This window comes from Oryx dammah, unplaced genomic scaffold (assembly GCF_014754425.2).
Source record: "Oryx dammah isolate SB20612 unplaced genomic scaffold, SCBI_Odam_1.1 HiC_scaffold_21, whole genome shotgun sequence".
Taxonomy (NCBI): domain Eukaryota; kingdom Metazoa; phylum Chordata; class Mammalia; order Artiodactyla; family Bovidae; genus Oryx; species Oryx dammah.
Window position 1 is genome coordinate 24,628,078 of NW_024070205.1, and position 22,330 is coordinate 24,650,407.

At 40.7% G+C, this 22,330-nt stretch overlaps 1 protein-coding gene across 6 annotated transcripts in view; it reads right to left on the bottom strand.

Annotated features, from left to right (window-relative positions):
• TNN (tenascin N) overlaps nt 1-4,373 on the bottom strand; it is a 72,755-nt gene extending 68,382 nt beyond the window's left edge. For all 6 annotated transcript variants that reach the window (XM_040263932.1, XM_040263930.1, XM_040263929.1 and 3 more), the window contains exon 1: nt 4,293-4,373. The gene's annotated coding sequence lies outside the window, so the exon portion shown is untranslated. The remainder of the gene's footprint in view (nt 1-4,292) is intronic.
• Nucleotides 4,374-22,330: the final 17,957 nt, after the last annotated feature.

Genomic DNA, 22,330 nt, shown 5'->3' on the forward strand with positions numbered 1-22,330 from the left:
TCATTCTTTGTTACAGGTGCTCAGAGAGGTTAAGTAAGTTGCCTAAGGACACACAGCGAATCAGAAGCAAGTGTATTAGTCGCTCAGTCGTGTCTGACTCTTTAGCGACTCCATGGACTGTAGCCCACCAGGCTCCTCTGTCCATGGGATTTCCCAGGCAAGAAGACTGGAGTGGGTTGCCATCACCTTCTCCAGGGGATCTTCCCAACCCAGGAACCGAACCCAGGTCTCCCACATTGTAGGTGGATTCTTTACCATCTGAGCTAAGGAATATATCCCAAGCTGGGATCAAGACCAGGTCTGTCCACTCCCCATATCTGTGTTCTTCATTTCTCTGCTATAATTATTGCATCAAATGGAAAAAAATCCAATAAAATTACTACATGTGAAAAAGAGACCAAATGTGTGCCTTCCTGAAATGTTTAAGAGAGGGATTCTCCAAAATAAAGGAAGCCCAAGGCATACTGAGTGCTCAGTTAAACACAAACTTTTTCTGAGCAGTTCCAAGGATAAACCCTGGAAAGATAAATTATTGCTTGTCCCATAAAGAGGTTAAATTCTGGTCAGTTATCTTGAGAGGCTAGAAAGCTCTCTTCCTAGGAAATATAAGGTAGACCAAGACATCTGTCTGTAGGGGTAATTGTCAACCAAGTCTTTGGCCAGAGGAGAAGGATGGGCTCTGATCCCAGATGATCCTCTCCAATCCCAGGGCTGGTGGTCTTTATGTCACTTCATTTTCTCCAAAGAAGGGCAGGAATAAAATATACTACTTAGATCAAAGAGAGTAGCAGCCAATTTCTTAGCTACCATGACAGATCTATTTAAATTAGGGCTTTCTCGGGTTCCCTTATTACCTCATCTTGCCCTTACAGTTAACCACAGCAAATAAGAGCACTGCTTTGGGTTTTAGAAAAACTGTATTATCTTGGATTTCAGGGTGGAATCACTTTAAAAGATATTCTGTCCCCAAATGAAAGGGTGAACATCTGAGCTAGGAAGGAAAGTGAAGGAGGTGGGTAGCTAGGGATGTGGTGATGTCACCAAAGTTCCCTGAAAAATTTACTCCTCCCACAAACTCCCTCTGACATATTTACCAGTGATCTTTGAACTCAGGGTCTTTTAACTCAAAAGACCCTGAGTGACTCCAGGGTCTTTTAACTCAAACACTCAGTCTAGGAGAGCAAGTTCTCATGCAACTGAGGACTTGCCATGGTTCAATTCACTCTGGCCTGGAAACCTTATGTAAGGAGTTTCACCCCTGTATCTTTTTCTCCTGCAGGTTGCAAACACCTGTGATACACAAGGCCTTCCCTGGTGGTTCAGTTGTAAAGAAATCTCCTGCCAAAGCAGGAGACGTGGGTTCACTCCCTGGATCAGGAAGATCACCTAGAGAAGAATATGACAAGACACTTCAGTATTCTTGCCTAGGAAATCCCATGGACAGAGGAGCCTGGTGGGCTGCAATCCATGGGGTTGCAAGAGTCAGACACAATTTAGCCACTAAACAACAACAACAAATGATGCACAAGGTCATACTGTTTCCTGTCTGGGTCACTCTTTAGACAAACCAAGTGTATATGAGCACTTTCATTTCTAGTCTTTGTGACGTTGAACTCTGCACAGGCATTCTCTATAGGACATGAGTCAGCAAGTTGTGAGTGAAGATGAAAAATTGATTTTATGTGATAAGGCTTAATAAGGTCACATTTCAAACCTCTGTTTCTCCAACTCAACCACTCTGCTAGCTCAGTGGAGTACACCCAGTAAGTGGTCAAGAAATCCTTGTGAAGACCTCACATTCCCATGCAATATCCCTTCTCACGAAGAACTCTTTCTATCAAGTCTGCCCATGTGCCATAGGCTGGAAAAGATAAAGGATGGCATTCCTGACCCAACCTCAGCACTCAATCACTTTTTCTTGGATTGCTTCTGTGATTGTTTTGTTCTATCAACTGAATCTCTCTTTAATTTTTTTTTTAATTGCATCAGGTCTTAGGGCACTCAAGATATTCGTTACATCATAAATCTTTCTCTGTGGTGCATAGGCTCAGTATTTGTGGCACACAGATTTAGTTGCCCCAAGGCATGTGGAATCTTAGTTCCCTAACCAGGGATTGAAGCTATGTCCTGTGCATTACAAGGCAGATTCTTAAACCCTGGGCCACCAGGGAAGTCTCTATCGACTGAATCTTAATCCACCCTGCAAAGGCTCACATGGGTGATGAGAAAGTGGCTACCATTTTCTAAGCACTTATTACGTGCCAGGCGCTATACTAAGAATGTTTAGAAGCTCCAGCAAAGATATTTATTTATCCCCCAGGAAGGTCACACACACACAAAAAGACCTTCATTTTGCTTTCAAGGGAACACACAGGCTCATGCATGAGGAGAAGACAAAATGGGCACAAGGGCAAAAATTCAGAGACCTCGAACCACATCAAACCAAACACCCAGGCTCCAGAATGATTACCTTATATAAAATTAACCTTATTCCCTATGGTCCTGAGGGGCATCTGATGAGAAACTATACTTGCAGCTGAATGATAATGAAGAGAGGCACATGATGAAAAAGTTGCAATTCCTTTCTTTAGTTTAGCATGTGGTTTTCCACATATTGAAATAACTTGAAAGCTCCAGCTTTCTATCAAAGAGGAGAGGCCTTTTCTTGTTAATTTCCAAGGATTTGCACTGCTCCACCCATACTCACTGGATCTCTCTTTGAGACCAACAGCACATATTCAGATGGTGGCTGGTTGACATTAACAGTGAGTCTACTGTGCTGAAACCCAGCAAAGCCCCTGAGATCTCAGATCTGAGATCTCAGCTTCATCGGCTCGCATTCTGGTGGCTCCAGATACTGCTACAGAACCTCAACCATGATCTCATGTCTGTATCCAGACCTTATAGGAGCCAAGGCTCTGGAATGAGCACTGGGTGGACAAGAGTTTCCACTGAGTCTGGGCACGATTTCCTCTGGCATCTTCTTGGGAACAGACCTCAGTCTACCCTTCATTTCAAACCACAGACGAGGACTTGGATGGAAACCAGAAGCCACAAGATGATTTCAAGTCATGCTATCCTATTTTTTCTCTCCCAGGAGTCAACTGCAGCCCACAAACTTAGGGACATAGCAGGATTCAGAATTACATAAAAGAGTGTCAGGTGGGTTTTCCCCTCCTCCCTGGGAAAATAATACTGATGCTAGTACTCTTTATTCCTTCCTAAGTTCCTTCTCCCAACACTCTCACCTTGATTCTGAGTCTCCAACAAATGTCCAAATGCCAAAAAACACTGATTTTTTCCCATGTAGTCTCTGTGCTCAGCCAGCCACCAATCTATAGTCTTGGCTGAGCAGGTGTCACCTGATACCTTAGTAATACTTCAGCTTCCCCAAGAACCAGTGGACTTTGGGCACTGTGGTTAACCTATGTCCAGATTTGGGCAGTTTCCCATTTTTATGTTAGGACTTGTTCTTTTCTTAATGCTTATATAGGCAACTCAGTTTTGTGCTTTTAAGTGATTGTTCTCACTCATTCTTTCTCTCTCCTTCTCCTAGCTTTCTCCCAAACATAAAAATAGATAAATAGATATATAAATGAAAACATCTCCCCAAACTAACCCACCACATTATTCCTTGAACAGTTTCAAAATGTTTCCTTTGTGGCATTATGAGGGTAATAGCATGAAGATTTTGAGAAAAGACATTGTCCTCTTACAATAAGAATCAAAACTGATCAAATTAAATATTTGAATAAACTTCAAAGCTCAAGTTCATTCACAAACGTCATCTTTATTGGAATATACAAAATCCAGAAAAGAAAAAAGTTATAATAGTTTCCTGATCACAACTAAAATGAAAGCTCCATTTTAGAATTTTTAAAAGTGAGATATAGCAGATAAATTACAAAAACAGAGAAGTCTTTAACATTGTAAAGCCAACAAAAAAATAGAGATGAGAACACGCTAGACTTAAAAGAAACATTTAATATAAAAATCTATTATTCCATGTGGAAATTTCCCTACAATACAGACTGCATCTGGCCAGGTAAGAAGATTGTGCTTAGCTCAGTTGGGGAATCAAGTATACTATTGGTTAGGGACTCAGGTCCTGGGAAATATTATTAGGAAATAGTATTTCCTAATTGGAAATAAATATCACCTCCTGGAGTTGACAGGAGACCAGTTACTCTGTCTGGATATTCCTGATCGAGAATTGAAGCCCATGAATTCATTCTCACCTGGCCACCATCCTCCCCCCAACAGGTAGAATCTCCAGAGATTGGTGCTCTTACCTTGGAGGCTGTGGGGTACCACTTCCAATACTTCTGCTACCTGGAAGCCAGGCCTCTGGGGCTGCAGACCTTGGTGCTTGTCTATCCCTCGTTCTCTAATTCCCTCAGCTGTCCTCTCTGAGTTTAAATCCCATCCAGGCCAGGGGAGGAGCCAAGAGGGACTCTTGGGTGTTCCCTTCTCTTCCCAGCAAAAATTCAGTTAAGAGATAATGAACAGGTCTTTCTTATTCTAACTAGGAAAGGAAAAAATATATACAAAATGTCCCCCCCTTTGTTTTTACTTCAGTTACACAGCAGCTAAAAATACTGGAGGCTGTTTCCATTTAAGCAGGTCCAGAATAAGGTTATTAAAAGAGTTTGCATGTCTCCTGGCCAAGAGCGGGGTCTCGGGGTTTGAAAGTACATTCAGCGAGTCTCTTTTTTTACTGTTTCAGGCACTCTGGAATTTATTGCCTACCATTTTAAAAATAGGAAAAGACCTCAAGCATAGAAAGAAACTAAGAGCGGAGACCTCAGGGACAGAACCTTTGTGACTCCCTCCCCGCCTCCCTCCATCAGCTCACAGCTGGGAGTGGTGGGTTTCTGAGGGCACCTGAGAGCAATAGCAGACCCAGAGGGTCCATTCACAGCCCACTGTGACCCCCAGCCCTTCCCAGAGGCCTCCCAACTCACCAGCACAGAAGACCCCTGTCACCAGGAAGGCACAGTGGTGCCCTTTCATCTACCCGTCCCCTTCTGCCATCGGATGGCCAGGCCTTTACCCTTTCTATGAACCAGCTGTTCCAATAGGTCACAGCCCTACCCTGCACCCATCTCCTGCCCTGCTTGAGGTAGATTCTAGAGCACAGATCTACAACATAATGGAACGAGCCCACATGTTTTAGTTCCGCCCTGTAGTCATCAAATGTTGTTGGAGAGAGAGCAGGAGAAGGAAGAGGACAGCAGAGATGTGGGATCAAGGAGCTGCTTCCTGAAGTGTGAAGGTGCGTCCAGAGTCAGATGGAGTATATCTGAAGCTTGTGTCTGCTACTGGCAGATGAACTTTGACTTAACCTCTTCCTGCTTCTACTTATTTATCTCTAAAAAAGAATAATGTGATTATGGTGAAGATTAAATGAGTTGATACATGTGAAGAATTTTGACTAATCCCAGGGACACAATGGTGATTCAATAACTGTTAGCTTCAGGGGAGGGGGGAAGGGATAAATTAGGAATTTGTGATTAACAGATACACACAACTATTTATAAAACAGATCAACAACAAGGACCTACTACATAGCACAGGAACTGTATTCAAAATCTTGTAATAACCTATAATGGAAAAGAACCTGGAAAACAATATGCACGTGTGTGTGTGTGTGTGTGTGTGTGTGTGTGTGTGTGTGTGTATTTTTGACTAGCCTGAAGAGGGAGGAAAAACAATCAAAGGAGAGGAGTCAGGTCTCACATGGGATCAACGCTGCACAAAGAGAAGGAAACTGTCACAAGATGTAAGACATAGAGCAATGGAGTTCAGAGGAAGCAAGAATCCAGAACCAGACCTAAGACCCTAACCACAAGCCATAAGCACTTTCACCTTGTCCCCGACAGGATGGACAGAATCAGTCATGGGAACAGGGGTGGGGCTTCCCACAGACTGTCAGATGGAGATTGGAGCTGATTTTATTTAACTCTCTAAGAAAGGTGACTTCTGTTGGCACTCAAATTACAGGATTTCTTCTCAGTAGCCCTCATTGCAAGATCCATAGTGCTGGTTGACTTCTCTGTGTGTTTATGCAGAGGCTCCTTAATTTCAATACAAGCTCCTGGAGGATAAGGACTTAGTTTTCTTCTTTTCTCCTCACTATCTATGGTATTGCCAAGTACATAATGCATTACTTTAAATTTTCCAGCATGACAGATTTATTCCTCGAGATGCCCAAGGACAAAGCAAATTCCCCAAACGTATTCGGGCCTAATGAATGGTGGAAGGCACTGTTTTGTCTGCCTCCCCAACTCCCTTGCCCTTCCTCTTGCCCATGAGAACCCCAATTTTACTTAAATAGCCACTTGCCTTCTCCTGAACTTGGGCTTCAGGGGTGTATAGGCCCATTCCATGCTCCAGGAGGTGGGTTCTAATTTATCTAAACTAACCAGGGTAATCCCACGGTCCTTACTACTGACTGATTCAGACAAGAATATGCAATGCTTTAGGGATCAGTGAGTTGTAAGGAGAGGCTACTGATGGGGCTTCAAGGAAAGGTACTTAAAAAAATAAATGACCCAGAGAGGAGACACATAATGTCACATGTTTATATAAAGCCTGAGACTGTGTCAGACACCTTGCAACCAAATGTAAGGAGTTTTAGCCAAAGACAAAGAAAATGTATCAGGGATGGCCAAGCAGAAAGATGGCAGGAATCTGGGTTTTTTAATGACATTACTAAGCTGCTGAATTAGTTACCCCTCAAGGTTTTCTTTAGGGCTCCCAGGTGCTTCCGTGGGTAAAGAACCCACCTGCCAATGCAAGGGATGCAAGAGACACTGGTTCAGTCGCTGAGTCAGGAAGATCCCCTGGAGAAGGAAATGGCAACCCACTCCAGTATTCTTGCCTGGAAAAGCCCAGGGACAGAGAAGCCTGGGGGGCTATAGTCCGTGGGGTCGCAAAGAGCCAGATCCAACTTAGCACATACGTTTTCTACTTCAGCACTTTCCTGAGTCAGGATTTTGCTTCTTAGAACTGAGAGCATTCCACAGGATTCTACATTTCTCTGTTGATTTCTTGATAGAAAAGGGATTTATTGACATCCCACTAAGAACATAAAGAGAGAGAGATAGAAAACCCTAGGAAGCAATCATCACAGCCAGGGACAGGCCATAACTTAGAGACAGGTAAATCAGTTTCCAAAGCGTTCTGTTCCTTGAGCAGCACTGCATGGCCTTCAGGTTGGGACTCCATGGCAGATTTTAAATTCTTTTTTTTTTAATATTTTAAAATCTTTATTGGGACTTCCCTTGTGGTTCAGCTGGTAAAGAATCCACCTACAAAGATCCCCTGGAGAAGGGAAAGGCTACCCGCTCCAGTATTCTGGCTTGGAGAATTCCATGGACTGTATAGACTATGGGGTCGCAAAGAGTCAAATGTGACTGAGTGACTTTCACTTCACACCATATATTTAAATTTATAGACCACAGCCTTGTCTAACTCAAAGAAATTATGAGCCATGCCTTGTAGGGCCTCCCAAGACAGGTCATGGTGGAGAGTTCTGACAAGCTGTGGTCCACTGGAGAAGAGAATGGAAAACCATTTCAGTATTCTTGCTTTGAGAACCCCATGAACTGTATGAAATGGCAAAAAGATAGGACACTGGAAGATAAACTCCCCAGATCAGTAGGTACCCAGTATGCGATTGGAGATCAGTGAAGAACTAACTCCAGAAAGAATAGACAGAGCCAAAGCAAAAACAACACCCAGTTGTGGATGTGACTGGTGATGGAAGAAAAGTCAATGCTGTAAAGAACAATATTGCACAGGAACCTGGAAGATTAGGTCCATGAATCAAGGCAAACTGGAAGTGGTCAAACAGGAAATGGCAAGAGTGAACATCGACATTCTAGGAATCAGCGAACTAAAATGGACTGGAATGGGTGAATTTAACTCCGATGACCATTATATCTACTACTGCAGGCAGGAATCCCTTAGAAGAAATGGAGTAGCCCTCATAGTCAACATAAGAGTCTGATACTCATATTTGGATGCTATATCAATATCATGACAGAATGATCTCTGTTCATTTCCAAGGCAAACTATTCAATATCACAGTAATCCAAGTTTATGCCCTGACCAGTAATGCTGAAGAAGCTAACACTGAACAGTTCTATGAAGACCTACAAGACCTTCTAGAACGAACACCCAAAAAAGATGTCCTTTTCATTATAGGGGACTAGAATGAAAAAGTAGGAAGTCAAGAGATACCTGGAGTAACAGGCAAATTTGGCCTTGGAGTACAGAATGAAGCAGGGCAAAGGCTAATAGAGTATTGCCAAGAGAACACACTGGTTATAGCAAACACCCTCTTCCAACAACACAAGAGAAGACTCTATACATGGACATCACCAGATGGTCAATACCAAAATCAGGTTGATTTTATTCTTTGCAGCCAAAGATGGAGAAGCTCTATACAGTCAGCAAATACAAGACCAGGGGCTGACTGTGGCTCAGATCATGAACTCCTTATTGCTAAGTTCAGACTTAAAGTGAAGAAAGTAGAGAAAACCACTAGACCTCTCAGGTATGACCTAAATCAAATTCTTTATGATTATACAGAGGAAGTGACAAATAGTTTCAGTGGATTTGATCTGATAGAGTGCCTGAAGAACTATGGACAGAGGTTCATGACATTGTACAGGAGGCAGTGATCAAGAGCATCCACAAGAAAAAGAAATGCAAAAAGGCATAATGGTTTTCTGAGGAGGCCTTGCAAATAGCTGAGAAAAGAAGAGATGCTAAAGGCAAGGAGAAAAGGAAAGATACACTCATGTGAATGCAGAGTTCCAAAGAATAGCAAGGAGAGATAAGAAAGCCTTCCTCAGTGATCAGTGCAAAGAAATAGAGGAAAACAATAGAATGGGAAAGACTAGAGATCTCTCAAGAAAATTAGAGATACCAAGGAAACATTTCATGAAAAGATGGGCACAATAAAGGACAGAAATGGTATGGACCTAACAGAAGCAGAAGATATTAAGAAGAGGTGGCAAGAATAAAGAGAAGAACTATACAAAAAATATCTTCATGACCCAGATAACCACAATGGTGTGATCACTCACCTAGAGCCAGATATCCTGGAATGTGAAGTCAAGGGGGCCTTAGGAACCATCACTATGAACAAAGCTAGTGGAGGTGATGGAATTCCAGTTGAGTTTTTCAAATCCTAAGAGATGATGCTGTGAAAGTACTACACTCAATATGCCAGCAAATAATACTCAGCAGTGGCCACAGGACTGGAAAAAGTCAGTTTTCATTGCAATCCCAAAGAAGGGCAATGCCAAAGAATGTTCAAACTACTACACAATTGCACTCATCTCACACACTAGCAAAGTAATGCTAAAAATTCTCCAAGCCAGGCTTCAACAGTACGTGAACCATGAACTTCCAGATGTTCAAGCTGGATTTGGGAAAGGCAGAGGAACCAGAGATCAAATTGCCAACGTCCGCTGAATCATCAAAAAAGCATGAGAGTTCCAGAAAAAAACATCTATTTCAGCTTTATTACTAGTCCAAAGCCTTTGACTCTGTGGATCACAACAAACTGTGGAAAATTCTTCAAGAGATGGGAATATCAGACCACCTGACCTGCCTCTTGAGAAATCTGTATGCAGGTCAATAAGCAACAATTAGAACTGGACATGGAACAATAGACTGGTTCCAAATTGGGAAAAGAGTATGTCAAGGCTATATATATTGTCACCCTGCTTATTTAACTTATATGCAGAGTACACCATGAAAAATGCTGGGCTGGATGAAGCACAATGAATCAAGATTGCTGGGAGAAATATCAATAACCTCAGATATGCAGATGACACCACCTTTGTGGCGGAAAGTGAAAAAGTGCTAAAGAGCCTGTTGATGAAAGTGAAAGAGAAGAGTGAAAAAGTTGGCTTAAAACTCAACATTCAGAAAACTAAGATCATGGCAACCGGTCCCATCACTTCATGGCAAATATATGGGGAAATAATGGAAACAGTGAGAGAATTTATTTTTTTGGACTCCAAAATCACTGAAGATGGTGACTGCAACCATGAAATTAAAAGACGCTTGCTCCTTGGAAGAAAAGCTATGACCAACCTAGACAGCATATTCAAAAGCAAAGACATTACTTTGCCAACAAAGGTCTGTCTAGTCAAAGCTATAGTTTTTCCAGTAGTCCTGTATGGGATGTGAGAATTGGACTATAAAGAAAGTTGAGCACCGAAGAATTGATGCTTTTGAACTGTGGTGTTGGAGAAGACACTATAGAGTCCCTTGGATTGCACAGAGATCAAATCAGCCAATCCTAAAGGAAATCAGTCCTAAATAATCATTGGAAGTATTGATGTTGAAACTGAAACTCCAATACTTTGGCCACCTGATGCAAAGAACTGACTCATTGGTAAAGATCCTGATGCTGGGAAAGATTGAAGGCAGGAGGAGAAGGGGATGACAGAGAATAAGATAGTTGGATGGCATCACCGACTCAATGGACATGAGTTTGAGCACGCTCCGGGAGTCGGTGATAGACAGGGAAGCCTGGCATGCTGCAGTCCATGGGGTTGCAAAGATCGGCACACTCAGACACAACTGAGAGACTGAACTGAACTGAATCTTTATTGAATCTGTTACAGTATTGCTTCCATCTTATGTTTTGATTTTTGGGCCCAAGGCATATGGGATTTTAGTTCTTTGACCAGGGATTGAACCTAAACCCCCTGCATTGAAAGGCCAAGTCTTAACCACTGGACCACCAGGGAAGTCCTTAAATGGCCATAGATTCTTTGCAGCTTCTCCCTGCAAGGGATTGAATTTATGTCCCCACCACTTGAACCCAGCTTACATTTGTGATTTCCTTTGCCTGGAAGATTGAAGCTAAGTGTCACTGTGAACCTGAGCATGAGCCTCAAGGGACCTTGAAGCTTCCACTCTCACCATCTTGGAAAACTAATGCCTTCTAATGATGAAGGAGCACAGGAAAAAGAGGCCTCACCAGCCTCGCTGAAGCCACAGACATTTGAATGAGCCCAGCCAATACTACATGAGCCATCCTGGCCCCAGTCTACTCCAACTGCCAACCCACAGAATTATGAGCAAATAAGTCATTATTTTAAGTCACTGTATTTTGGAGAGGTTTGCTATGCAACAATGGAAAAATCATATGGAGCCTGTACCCAAACTAGGGGAATAGTTTAACCTGAAACTAATTTCAACCCATTATTCTGTCCAAATAAATGTAACCCATCCCAGAACAACCTGGAAAAAAAAAAGTTGCTTGTTCAAATGGTGGTTCAACCAACATGTTATTATATCATCTTCTTTTATTTGAAAAAGATGTAGGAAAAGCATTCCAACTGCAGTCATATCCAATTTTATTTGTCCTAAGAAATCACTCAAAACCCAGAACATCAATCTGCTGGCTCTGGAGGAACCCGAATCACTTGTGTCTAGTTTGGAGACCTGGAGCTGGTTTTAGCTGGTCTGGGTCTGGTTTGAGCTGGTTGGAAGATATGTGTTAGTATCTTTAATTAAGATTCTGCTGAATCTAAAGGAACTAAAACACAAACTGAACAGACCTCCACGGTCAAGATCTTGTCTTAGCTCACTTGCTCACTGTATCTCTTGCTCTAAGTTTTTATCTATTCTATACCCACAGGGACCCATTCTCTTTGTGGTAGACACTGATTTCAAATTCTAATAGTGTTTACAGGGATATGGCGTCTTTGATTTTTAAATGCACAGGTGCTTGCAAAATAAACAGAACATGGCATTCAGCAAACAGAAGGGTTTATTACTCCCTTCAAGGCAATGGGAGACCTTGGTTCTTCTTTCATCAATATTTTCTTCTCTGGGTCAATATTCTGTGATATCTATCTCAGTAGAAGTCGATATCTTCTTATTAATTTCTTTTTGCTATAACATTTGTAATGAGCTGATGACCTGAAATGTGTGGGGTCAGAAGGCTAGATTTGTAGCTGCTAAGTCACTTCAGTCGTGTCCGACTTGTAGCAAGGGACCTGGAACCTTGAAGGGGATGGCGGTTTAGTCTTTATGAGGCTTTACATGCATCCCTTGCCCACAGATCACTGTTTTGTAGATATCATTATTATTTTCATTATAAACATAACATAATTATAGACTAACTAGAACATGCATAAAAATGTAAAGAAGAAAATTAACTGTAATTTAATTACTGTAATTTCCACAACCAGAGATAACAACTGATTTTTTTTCCACAGATGTATACATATATAAAGAAATGTCCATATCTGTACTTATGGATAAAAAAGATTAAACAATTAAGATTATATTATATATTTCTGCTCAATTTTATATAGTAAATTTTTTCCCAATTTTTTATGTACTTTCAAGGACCTGCTTTTTATGATGCATAGAATTCTAATACATACATCTAATACACGGGGGAAAGGACTGATTACAAAGGGAAACAAAGGCATTGAGGGCAGTAATGAAAATGTTCTATACCTTGGCTGTCAAAGGACTATATAGATTTGTCAATATTCATTGAATCATATTCTTTAAAAGGATCAATTTTAATGTATATTAATTGTATCTCAATAAACCCAAGGGAGGGGAAAGAATTAGCTAAAGAACCACCTCAAAATATGAAGCAGTTCTGCTCAGATCTTCGTCTACTGTTTAATTTCTGTCTTGACAGCATATGGGAATAACCAGGGAGTTTTTAATAAAATAAAATGCCAGGGGTGTTGGGGAGGGGAACTAGAGACTCTGATTTAATTGGCCATGGGTTGGGCCAATGAATTAGATTTTCTGAAAGTTCCACTGGTGACTCCACAATACCCAGCCAAGGTTGAGAACCACCGGTCTACACAAGAATTCGTTTGGACCAAAGAAGCAGAAGGAGATAAAATGGAATGTATACATTTCAGAATCATAAAATAATTTTAGAAATTTTTCAAAATAAACATTTATTAGCCCACTGATGTTTTGGTCTGATTTTATCCCCCCAATACCAAGGCCTGAGGTAGTCCTATAAATATTCTTATTGTAATGTAACTCAAATACTACAGAATTTGTTCTTTTAAAATATACAATTCAGTGGTTCTTAGCATATTCATCAGATTGTATAATCATCAATAGTATTTACTTTGAGAACATTTTCTTCAACCTAAAAACAAATCCCCAATAGTCACTTCTCATTTTTCCTTCCCCAAGCCTGTGACAACCACTAATCTACCTGCAGTCTCACTGATTTCATCTATTCTAGACATTTCAAATAAATGAAATCATACAGTATATGAACTTTGTGACTGATTTCTTTCACTTACCATAGTGTTTTTAAAGTTCATATAGAATACATCAGTACTTCATTCCTTTTCCTGGCCAAATAATATTCCATCATATGGATATACTACATTTTATCCATTCATCCATTGATGGAAACTTGAGTCATGTCCACTTTTTGCCTATAATGAATATTACTACTATGAACATTTGTGCACAGGTTTTTATGCAGATATATGTTTTCATTTCTCTTGGTATTCACCTAGGTATGGAATTGATTTCTGGGCCATATGGTAACTTTATTATTTTTATCTTTTTGAGGAACTGTCGAATGATTCCCAAAATGGCTACACCATTTTACATTGCCACTAGCTGCATATAAGAGATCCAATTTCTTCGTATCCTCTCCAACACTTGTTTGTTGTCTGTCTTTCTTAATTATAGTCATCCTAGTGTGTGTGATGACTGAGGCATGAGTGGTTCAGTGGTAGAATTCTCACCTGCCACGTGGGAAGCCCAGATTTAATTCCCAGTCCATGCAGCGACAGCATCCCCTTTGAAGCTTCCTTGGTAGCTAAGCTGGTAAAGAGTCTGCCTGCAATGGGGAGACCTGGATTTGATCCCTGGGTCAGGAAGATCACCTGGAAAATGGAATGGCCACCCACTCCAGTATTCTGGCCTGGAGAATTTCATGGACTGTATAGTCAATGGGGTCACAAAGAGTCAAATATGACTGAGTGACTTTCACTTCCAATGTGTGTGAAGTAATATCTTGAGGTTTTGATTTGTATTTTATCAATAATTAATAATGTTGAGCATTTTTTTATCTGCTTATTGGCCACTTGTATATCTTCTTTGGAGAAATGTCTATTCAAAGCCTTTGCCCATCTTTAAATTGAATTATTCATTTTTTATTGTTGTGTTGACAGGGTTCATTATATTTTCTGGACATTAGACCCTTAATAAATATATGATTTGCAAATATTTTCTTCAAGTCTTTGGATTGTCTTTTCACTTTCTTGATAGTGTACTTTGAAGCACACAAATTTTTAATTTTGATGAAGTAAAATTTATTCTTTTTTTCTTTCGTTGCTGATGCTTTAGGTATCATATATAAGAAACCAATGACTAATCTCAGATCATGAGATTTACAAATTTTCATCCAAGTTTTTTATAGCTTAGGCTCTTATATCTAGGTCAATGATCCACTTTGAGTTAACTTTAGTATATGCCAGGAGGTAAGGGTCCAACTTTATTATTTTGCATGTGGATATCCAGTTGTCTTAACACCATTTACTAGAAAGATTTTTGTCCCTGAATACATTGTCTTGGTACCCATATTAAAAAATCATAGTCATGTATTTTTTGAGTTTTATGTTTGCTCACCTGGAAGAAATTTATATTTATTCTGTCAGTTGATTAGAAGCTCTCAATCCAATTGTTCACATCCACATGTCACTGGGCCCAGTGCCTAATAGTTGTGACTTTCAAGTGCCAGTTCCCACTGGGTCCTTAACAAATACTTTTTGATAAACTGATCTTAAGGTTAATCAATTGCATAAACAGAGCATAGTTTGTTTCTGATCAAGTTGATTGGTCTGATTGAAGTGGCTCTCTCCAGTCAGCCAGAAGGACCAAACTTACCTGTAAAAGTCAACAGTCTTAGATTCGGAGCAGTGAAAGGATCTTTGGGATGATAGTTGCCTCTCAAGTGGGACTACGATTTTATCTGTTCCTCTCTCCTGTGTGACTCATGGTTAAATCCTGATTTATTCTAAGCTAATCATAGTGATTTTCAGTCTCTATGAAATAGGTTGATTTAAGAAAAAAATATTTGATCTACTTCTGTCAAATGGGGCTTCTGAAAAATTTTTACGTATGAAAAGAATGGGTCCTTCTCCTTCCCGTGGCTACGCCATGTTTGCCTGGAATATGGCAGCCATCTTATAACTATGAGGGAGCTAAACAGGACAAGGTATGACAGGGCAGAACTGCGAGAGGAATCTGAGTCCTTAATGACATTTCTTGAACCCCTGAGCCCACCTGGGAGCTTTCCTACCTTGGGACTTCTCTTGATCTGAGACAATATATTTCTTCGTTGTTTTAAGCAATTGGGCCAGGGTGCTTTGTTACTTGTATTCAGATCATTCTAACTAATACAAACCTCCTGATTTTTTTTTAAACAGAAAATGCCCTTAAACTGCAAAATTTTAAGGGGACTGTAAAACTGAGCACAGTGACCCAGGGACTTGACATTCTCCAAGGGGAGTTCCCAAACTCAGCCTCATATGAGCTTCCTTGAGATCTATAAGGAGACCTACTCTCTAGGCTGACAGTGATGGAAAAATTATGGTACATAGGTTGAACTTCATCCCAGTACTGACTCCCTGGTTTCCTCAGGGAGGGCAGCTCATCTCTACTGCTTTACTGAAAAAAGAATAGAATTTTGGTATTAATGTATTTAATATACCCTTATCCTCTAAATTGGAGAAGGAAATGGCAACCCACTCCAGTACTCTTGCCTAGAAAATTCCATGGATGGAAGATCCTGGTGGGCTATATACAGTCCATGGGGTCACAAAGAGTTGGACACGACTGATGAAGGATTGATTGGTATCCTCTAAAACTGCTGGTTATAAAGGAAGTGGGCTTCCCTTTTGGCTCTATGGTAAAGAACCTGCCTGCCAGTGCAGGAGACGTGTGTTCCATCCTTGGTTCGGGAAGATCCCATGGACAGAGGATGCTGACGGGCTACAGTTCATGGGGTTGCAAAAGAGTCAGACATGAAGGAGAGACTAAACAACAACAACAAAGGAAATGCTTTTACCTTCTAAGTGGAATAATAAAATCTCAACATCTCTGGATTGGGAGGGAGACAGGAGGAGCCATATATACGGAGTCTCCTCCCTGATAGTAGTCCTTCTCCTGCCAGGGCTGCTTGCCACCCTAATAGGATGGAAATTTCAGTTGTATATTGAAACCTGCACGTACGGGATTTTGAGAGCTTCCTAACTCTTCCCAGATCCACACTCAGTGACATCACATTGGTGGCTTAAAAATTACTGAGTATTTATAGTATGGAAATCAGCAAGGAGCTTTCTCTTTCTGGAGAACCAAGTGTTCAGTGTTACCAGCACACCACTGGAAATTCCTCTCTCTGTCCTCTTGGGGCTTGGAGGTTCCTTTATACAACCAAGGTATCGTAATATCTCCCAAACTTCATGACTATAAACCAAAGAAGAGAAAGACCCCACTGTCCCTCCCTGAAGATGACTAACTGCTGAAATATGATAGGAAAATTCGATCAGTTGTTCTACAAACTGAGTCATAGACTTCTATCTCAAATTTTCCTTCTAAGGTCAGGCTGTTCAGACTTCTGTTTTACGGTTTTTGCTTTTATTTTTAACGCAACTTTGATTCTCCCTAATTGCCTAATTGCCAGCATTTTCATTTATGGTTTTTTTTTTTTAATTGCTGTTCTCTCAGAGTGTAGGATTACAGAAAGGCTGCTGTGTGGTAGTTATTCCATTGCAAGCAAGGGCAAAGCCACAGCTAATGATAAGGTCTTACTGTGGAACTGCTGAGGTCACCAATTTAAGCCCATCTGTGGTCTCTGGGAGATGAGTCTATGCATGGCTCCCTGGTGACTGAGGGTACCTCTGTAGACTTATCCCTCTGACCACCTCTCCTCCCATCTCCTTCCATCTCTGTTATCCTATGTCCATCCCCAGCCAAGCTCTATAAAGCTCTTCTTTCTCCCACTCTCTTCCCAGTTACAGGTTTGGGCAAGTGGGCACAACTCATTGTCAACACAAGTCATCCCCACTGGAACCTAAAGTTGAAGATAATTTGTTTTGAATTATTGGATATTTCAGATAGACAGAAAGGTATAGAGTATCATGTGTGTTAGTCATTCAGTAGTGTCTGACTCTTTGCAACCCCATGGACTGTAGCCCACTATGCTCCTCTGTCCATGGAATTCTCCAGGCAAGAATATTGGAGTGCGTTGCCATTCCTTTCTCCAGAAGAGTATTGTAAGCACTCTTAAACTTTTACCCAGCTTATGAAATGAAGCTATATAAACACTGTTAAAGTATCTGTATGTGCCTCTCTGATCATATTGCCCTATCTGCAAGAGAGAAACATCTTCCTGAAATTGAGACAATTATTCCAGTGCCTGTCTTTATACTTTTACTATACATGTCTATATGCAAGCCTAAAAACAGTATACAAAATTGGTTTGTGTGCTTTTAAGCTTTATGCAAATGATGTCATATATATTGTATGTCTCTTTCTGAAACTTGCTTTATATCTATTAATATTATGTTTTTATCCATGTTTGTATTAATTTTTTATTTTTCCTGTGCCACACATCTTGCAGGATCTCAGTTCCCCAACCAGGGATTGAACCTGTGCCATGGCAATGAAAGCATTGAATCCTAACCACTGACCATCAGGGAACACTCTGTATTATTTTTCTATTGCTGTGTAACAAACTACCCCAAATGTAATAGCTTAAAACAGCACTCATTATTTCATAGTTTCTATGGACCCAGAGTCCAGACATAGCTAAACTGGGTCCTCTGCTCAGGGTTTCATGAGGTTGCAATCAAGGTGTTGACTATGCTACATTCTCATTTGAAGGCCTGACTGGGGAAGAATCTGCGTCTAAGCTCATTCTGTTTTTGGCATAATTCTTTTCCTTGAGTTCATGTGGTTGAGAGCCCTGGATTTTTTAGAGGACATCCACTTCCTTGCCATGTGGCCTCTCCTTGGGCAGGTCACCTTATAGCAGCTGGCTTCTTTGCAAAGTCAGCAGATCTCTTACTCTAGTCTGCTAAAACGGAATCATATAATGTATAAGATTTCTCTTGTTGATTTTGCCATAGTGCATTGATCAGAATCAAGGTACAAGTTCTGCCTGCATTCCAGGGGAGGGGGCTACACAAACATGTGGACACTGGTACATGGGAGTTATTGGGATCTTGTCTGCCTAGGATCGATCTGCCACAATGTTGATACATGTTACTCTGGTCTACTTATTTCTATTGTTACCTGCATTGTATGAATATACCACAAAATTCTACCCATTTTGCTGTTAATGATTAGGTGATTAGGGTAATTCCAATTACTTGCAGTTATAAATAATGCTATGCTTAATAATCCTTACAGGTCTCTTCTATACATGGGAAAAAGTGTTAGACCCTGAAGCACACGTCTTCAACTTTACTAAATATGGCTAAATTATTCTCTGGAATAGTTATACCTATTTCTGTTCTGCCCAGGAGTATATGACTCTCCTGCTCTTGAAATAGAATTACTTTAATTTTTTTATATTATAGGCAACCTGGCATGAGTGAAATAGTGTCTGCTGGATCTATTTATTATTTCCCTAATCAATACTAAGGTTGAGTATTTTTTTCTTTTTTTTTTTTCCAGTTGTTGCTTGTTTCTGCTTCTGGGAACTGTCCTGGATTTTGTGTATTTTCTTATTGATTTGTAGTCCTTTATGTATCCTAGATCTTAATTCTTGGCATTATTGCACCAACGTTTTTTTCTTCTTATTTGTGCTTCTCTTTTAACTATTTTTCCTGGTATTTTTCTGTGCAGAAGTTTTTCATTTTAATTTGTTCAAATTTATCAGCCTTTCCCTTTATGATTTGTTGTTTTAATGACTTATTTAAGAACTATTTCCCTATCTTGAGGTAAATAGGCACCTATATTTTCCTATAAAGGCATCAAAGTTTTGCTTAACACATTTAGATTTATATCAGTAGTATACCCAGAATTTATTTTTTCCCCAGGGTAAAAGAAAGCATCCAATTTTATTTTCTTTTTCTATGTAGATACCTAGTTGTTTTAACATCATTTATTTAATAGGCCATGTTAGCCCCTCTAATATGCTATGTCATCTCTAATTTATCAAGGTTTCATATGTGTGTGGGTTTGCTTCTCAGTTCTCTATTCTGTTTCCTTGATTTATTTGTTTATTCCTATACCAATATTTCCTGCCTTGATTATTGTAATTTTATGTTTTATTATCCAATCAGGCATTCCCTACCATTTCATTCTTCTCTTCAAAAAAACCTTAGTCTATATAAGACCTTTGTTGTTTCATATAAACTGAGATTCAGAAGGTCAAGTTCCATGAAAAAGCTTGCTGGGATTTGATTGGGGTAGTCTTCAATTTGTAGACTGATTTAAAGAAAGTTATAAGCTGAAAATTTTCCTTTTAAATTTTATATGTTGAAGTGTTTACACCCAGTACCTTCAATGTGTATTTGGAGATAGATTCTTTAAAGAGGTAAAGTTAAATATAAGTAGGTCATAGGTAGACCCTTACCCAATATGACTGGTGTCCTTCTAAGAAGAGGAGATTATGACACAGACGTCATAACCACATGAAGACACAGAGAAAAAATGACCAGCTGCAAGCCAAGGAGAGAGGTCTCAGAAGAAACCAAGCCTGTTGACAACTTGATCTGTTCTAGTCTCCAGAACTATGAAAAAAAATAATTCTCTGTTGTTTAAGCCACCCAGTCTATGGTATCGTTATAGTAACCCTAACAAACTAATACAGGGAATTTTGAAAGAATCACAACTCTTAGTTTTCCTGTCTACAGAGATAAGCCCTCTCACCATTTATCTGGATCTTCCTTAAGAAACTTTTACAATTTTCTCCATAGTGATCTTATAGATCTTTCATTAGATTTACTCTAAGGTACTTCATTTTTTTTTTTCATTCTCTTTTAATTCCAGTAGTTTTTCCATAGATTTTTACAGGTTTTATGTAAATTTTCATATCATATATTAATAAATAATGACTGTTTAACTTCCTTCTTTCCTACCCTTATAATTTTTGATATCATGGAACAGAAGCACTGAAAGCTGGTGTTCCTTGTGTTGATTTTAATCTTCAAGGTGTTGCTTCTCCAATTGCAAGGATACACTGAACATTTTTATGAAGGAGTTTTGCTACCCAACATCCTGTAACACAAGCTTGATAAATCCCTCTGCTGCCCCCTCTTTCTCTTGCCCCTTCTCACTCTTCTTCCTTCAGTACAACCTATCTGTTCTGAGCTTTGTGTCTTAAAAATAAAGTGAAGTCATGTGGAGATTCACACGAGATGCTGATTATCGATCAGATGGCACATTCACATTTTAAGACAAAAGTCTAGGTCCGAGGAACAAATGTGACTGTTGGGGCCCGAGTGTTCATCTTCTCAGATCCTGACAGTCATGGGAAACATAGCCCCCTTTACAGCTTCCTTTAAAAAACACCACTTCTCAGGCTTCCCTGGTGGTACAGTGGATAGGAACCCGCCTGCCAATGCAGAGGACATGGGTCCAATCTCTGATCCAGGAAGATTCCACAAGCCTCGGAGCAACTGAGCCCACATGCCACAAGGACTGAAGCCCACGCCCTTGAGCCCGTGCTCCCCAACAAGAGAAGCCACAGGAATGAGAAGCTTGTGCACCGCGACCAAGAGTAGCCCCAGCTGGCCGCAACTAGGAAAGCCAGTGAAGCAATGAAGACCCAGTGCAACCCAAAATAAAATAAATAAATAAGCAATTTTTAAAAATACCACTTCTCTCTGGGCATCCAGATTCATACTAACTCAGATGAAACCAGGAGAAATTCCAAAGGACGGGGACTTGATGTTTCCCCTTGTTTTAATCAAACTACCCAGGTGCACACTCCACTTGCTTAAATGGTCTTGGGCAAAGCACTTCCTCTCTCCTGCCCCAGTTGTCTGACTTCTCAGATGGGAATCACAGTAGCACTTCATCACGCTTACCTAGTAAGTCACTTCAGTGGTGTCCGACTCTGTGCAACCCCATGGACTGCAGCCTGCCAGGCTCCTCTGTTCATGGGGTTCTCCAGGCAAGAATACTCGAGTGGGTTGCCATGCCCTCCTCCAGGGGATCTTCCCAACCCAGGATCAAACCTGCATCTATTATGTCTAACCTGAATTGACAGGTGGGTTTTTTCACCACTGGCACCATCTGGAAAATCCCTAGCACCATCTCACAATGGGGTTGGGGGTGGGATAAATGAATCATTGATGTCACTTATTGGGAACAGTGCCTAGCTTATAGTAAACACTCAATAAACATTAGCTAAGCCAAGGGGACAGCCAGCTTTGCACTGCCATTCATTTGCTTAGTGGGGTTTTTTTTTTTCTTTTTCCATAAAAATCTCAAAATATGGTGTTTAAGTGTTACCCTGTCCCCTGTGTTCCACCCTGTGGCATGGCACAGAACACAGCTCTAGTTCACTTGTTATTTATCCAACCCGGCCTGGTAGCAACTATATTACTATTCTCCTTGCTTCTTCTTCTAGTATACAGGGTTGAATGCCACTGGCTTTCAAACTAGCTTTCCACAATGAATGAAATACTAAGCAAGAAGCAAGCAATCCAGGAAGGACCAAACCAAACCTGACCATAGAGATGCTGGCTCACTGGCAGAACTCTGGAGAGAGCCGTTTTGCAGCCACATCTCCAAGAAACTCTAGTGCTGTACTGGGGGTTAGTAGGGCTGGTAAACTTGATGACATTCATGCCAAGGTCACAGGAAGTTGGGGTAGGAATAGTGAGTGACAGGCCTCATTTCTTTTCAGTAATGCCCATTGATCAAAGAAAATGTCACATACTGAGATATAGGGAAGTCATTCTGGCTTACACATGAGTTAACTTGAAGTTTACACTAACTAAAACAGCCTGTTTGTGGCCTATGAAACATACATATGCCTTAATTTCTAAAGAAAAGGGCACACTGACAGGGGTAAAGAATGTCTGCTCACTTCAGTTCAGTCGCTCAGTCGTGTCCGACTCTTTGCGACCCCATGAATCGCAGCACACCAGGCCTCCCTGTCCATCACCATCTGCCGGAGGTCACTCAGACTCACGTCCATTGAGTCAGTGATGCCATCCAGCCATCTCATCCTCTGCCGTCCCCTTTTCCTCCTGCCCCCAATCCCTCCCAGCATCAGAGTCTTTTCCAATGAGTCAACTCTTCGCATGAGGTGGCCAAAGTACTGGAG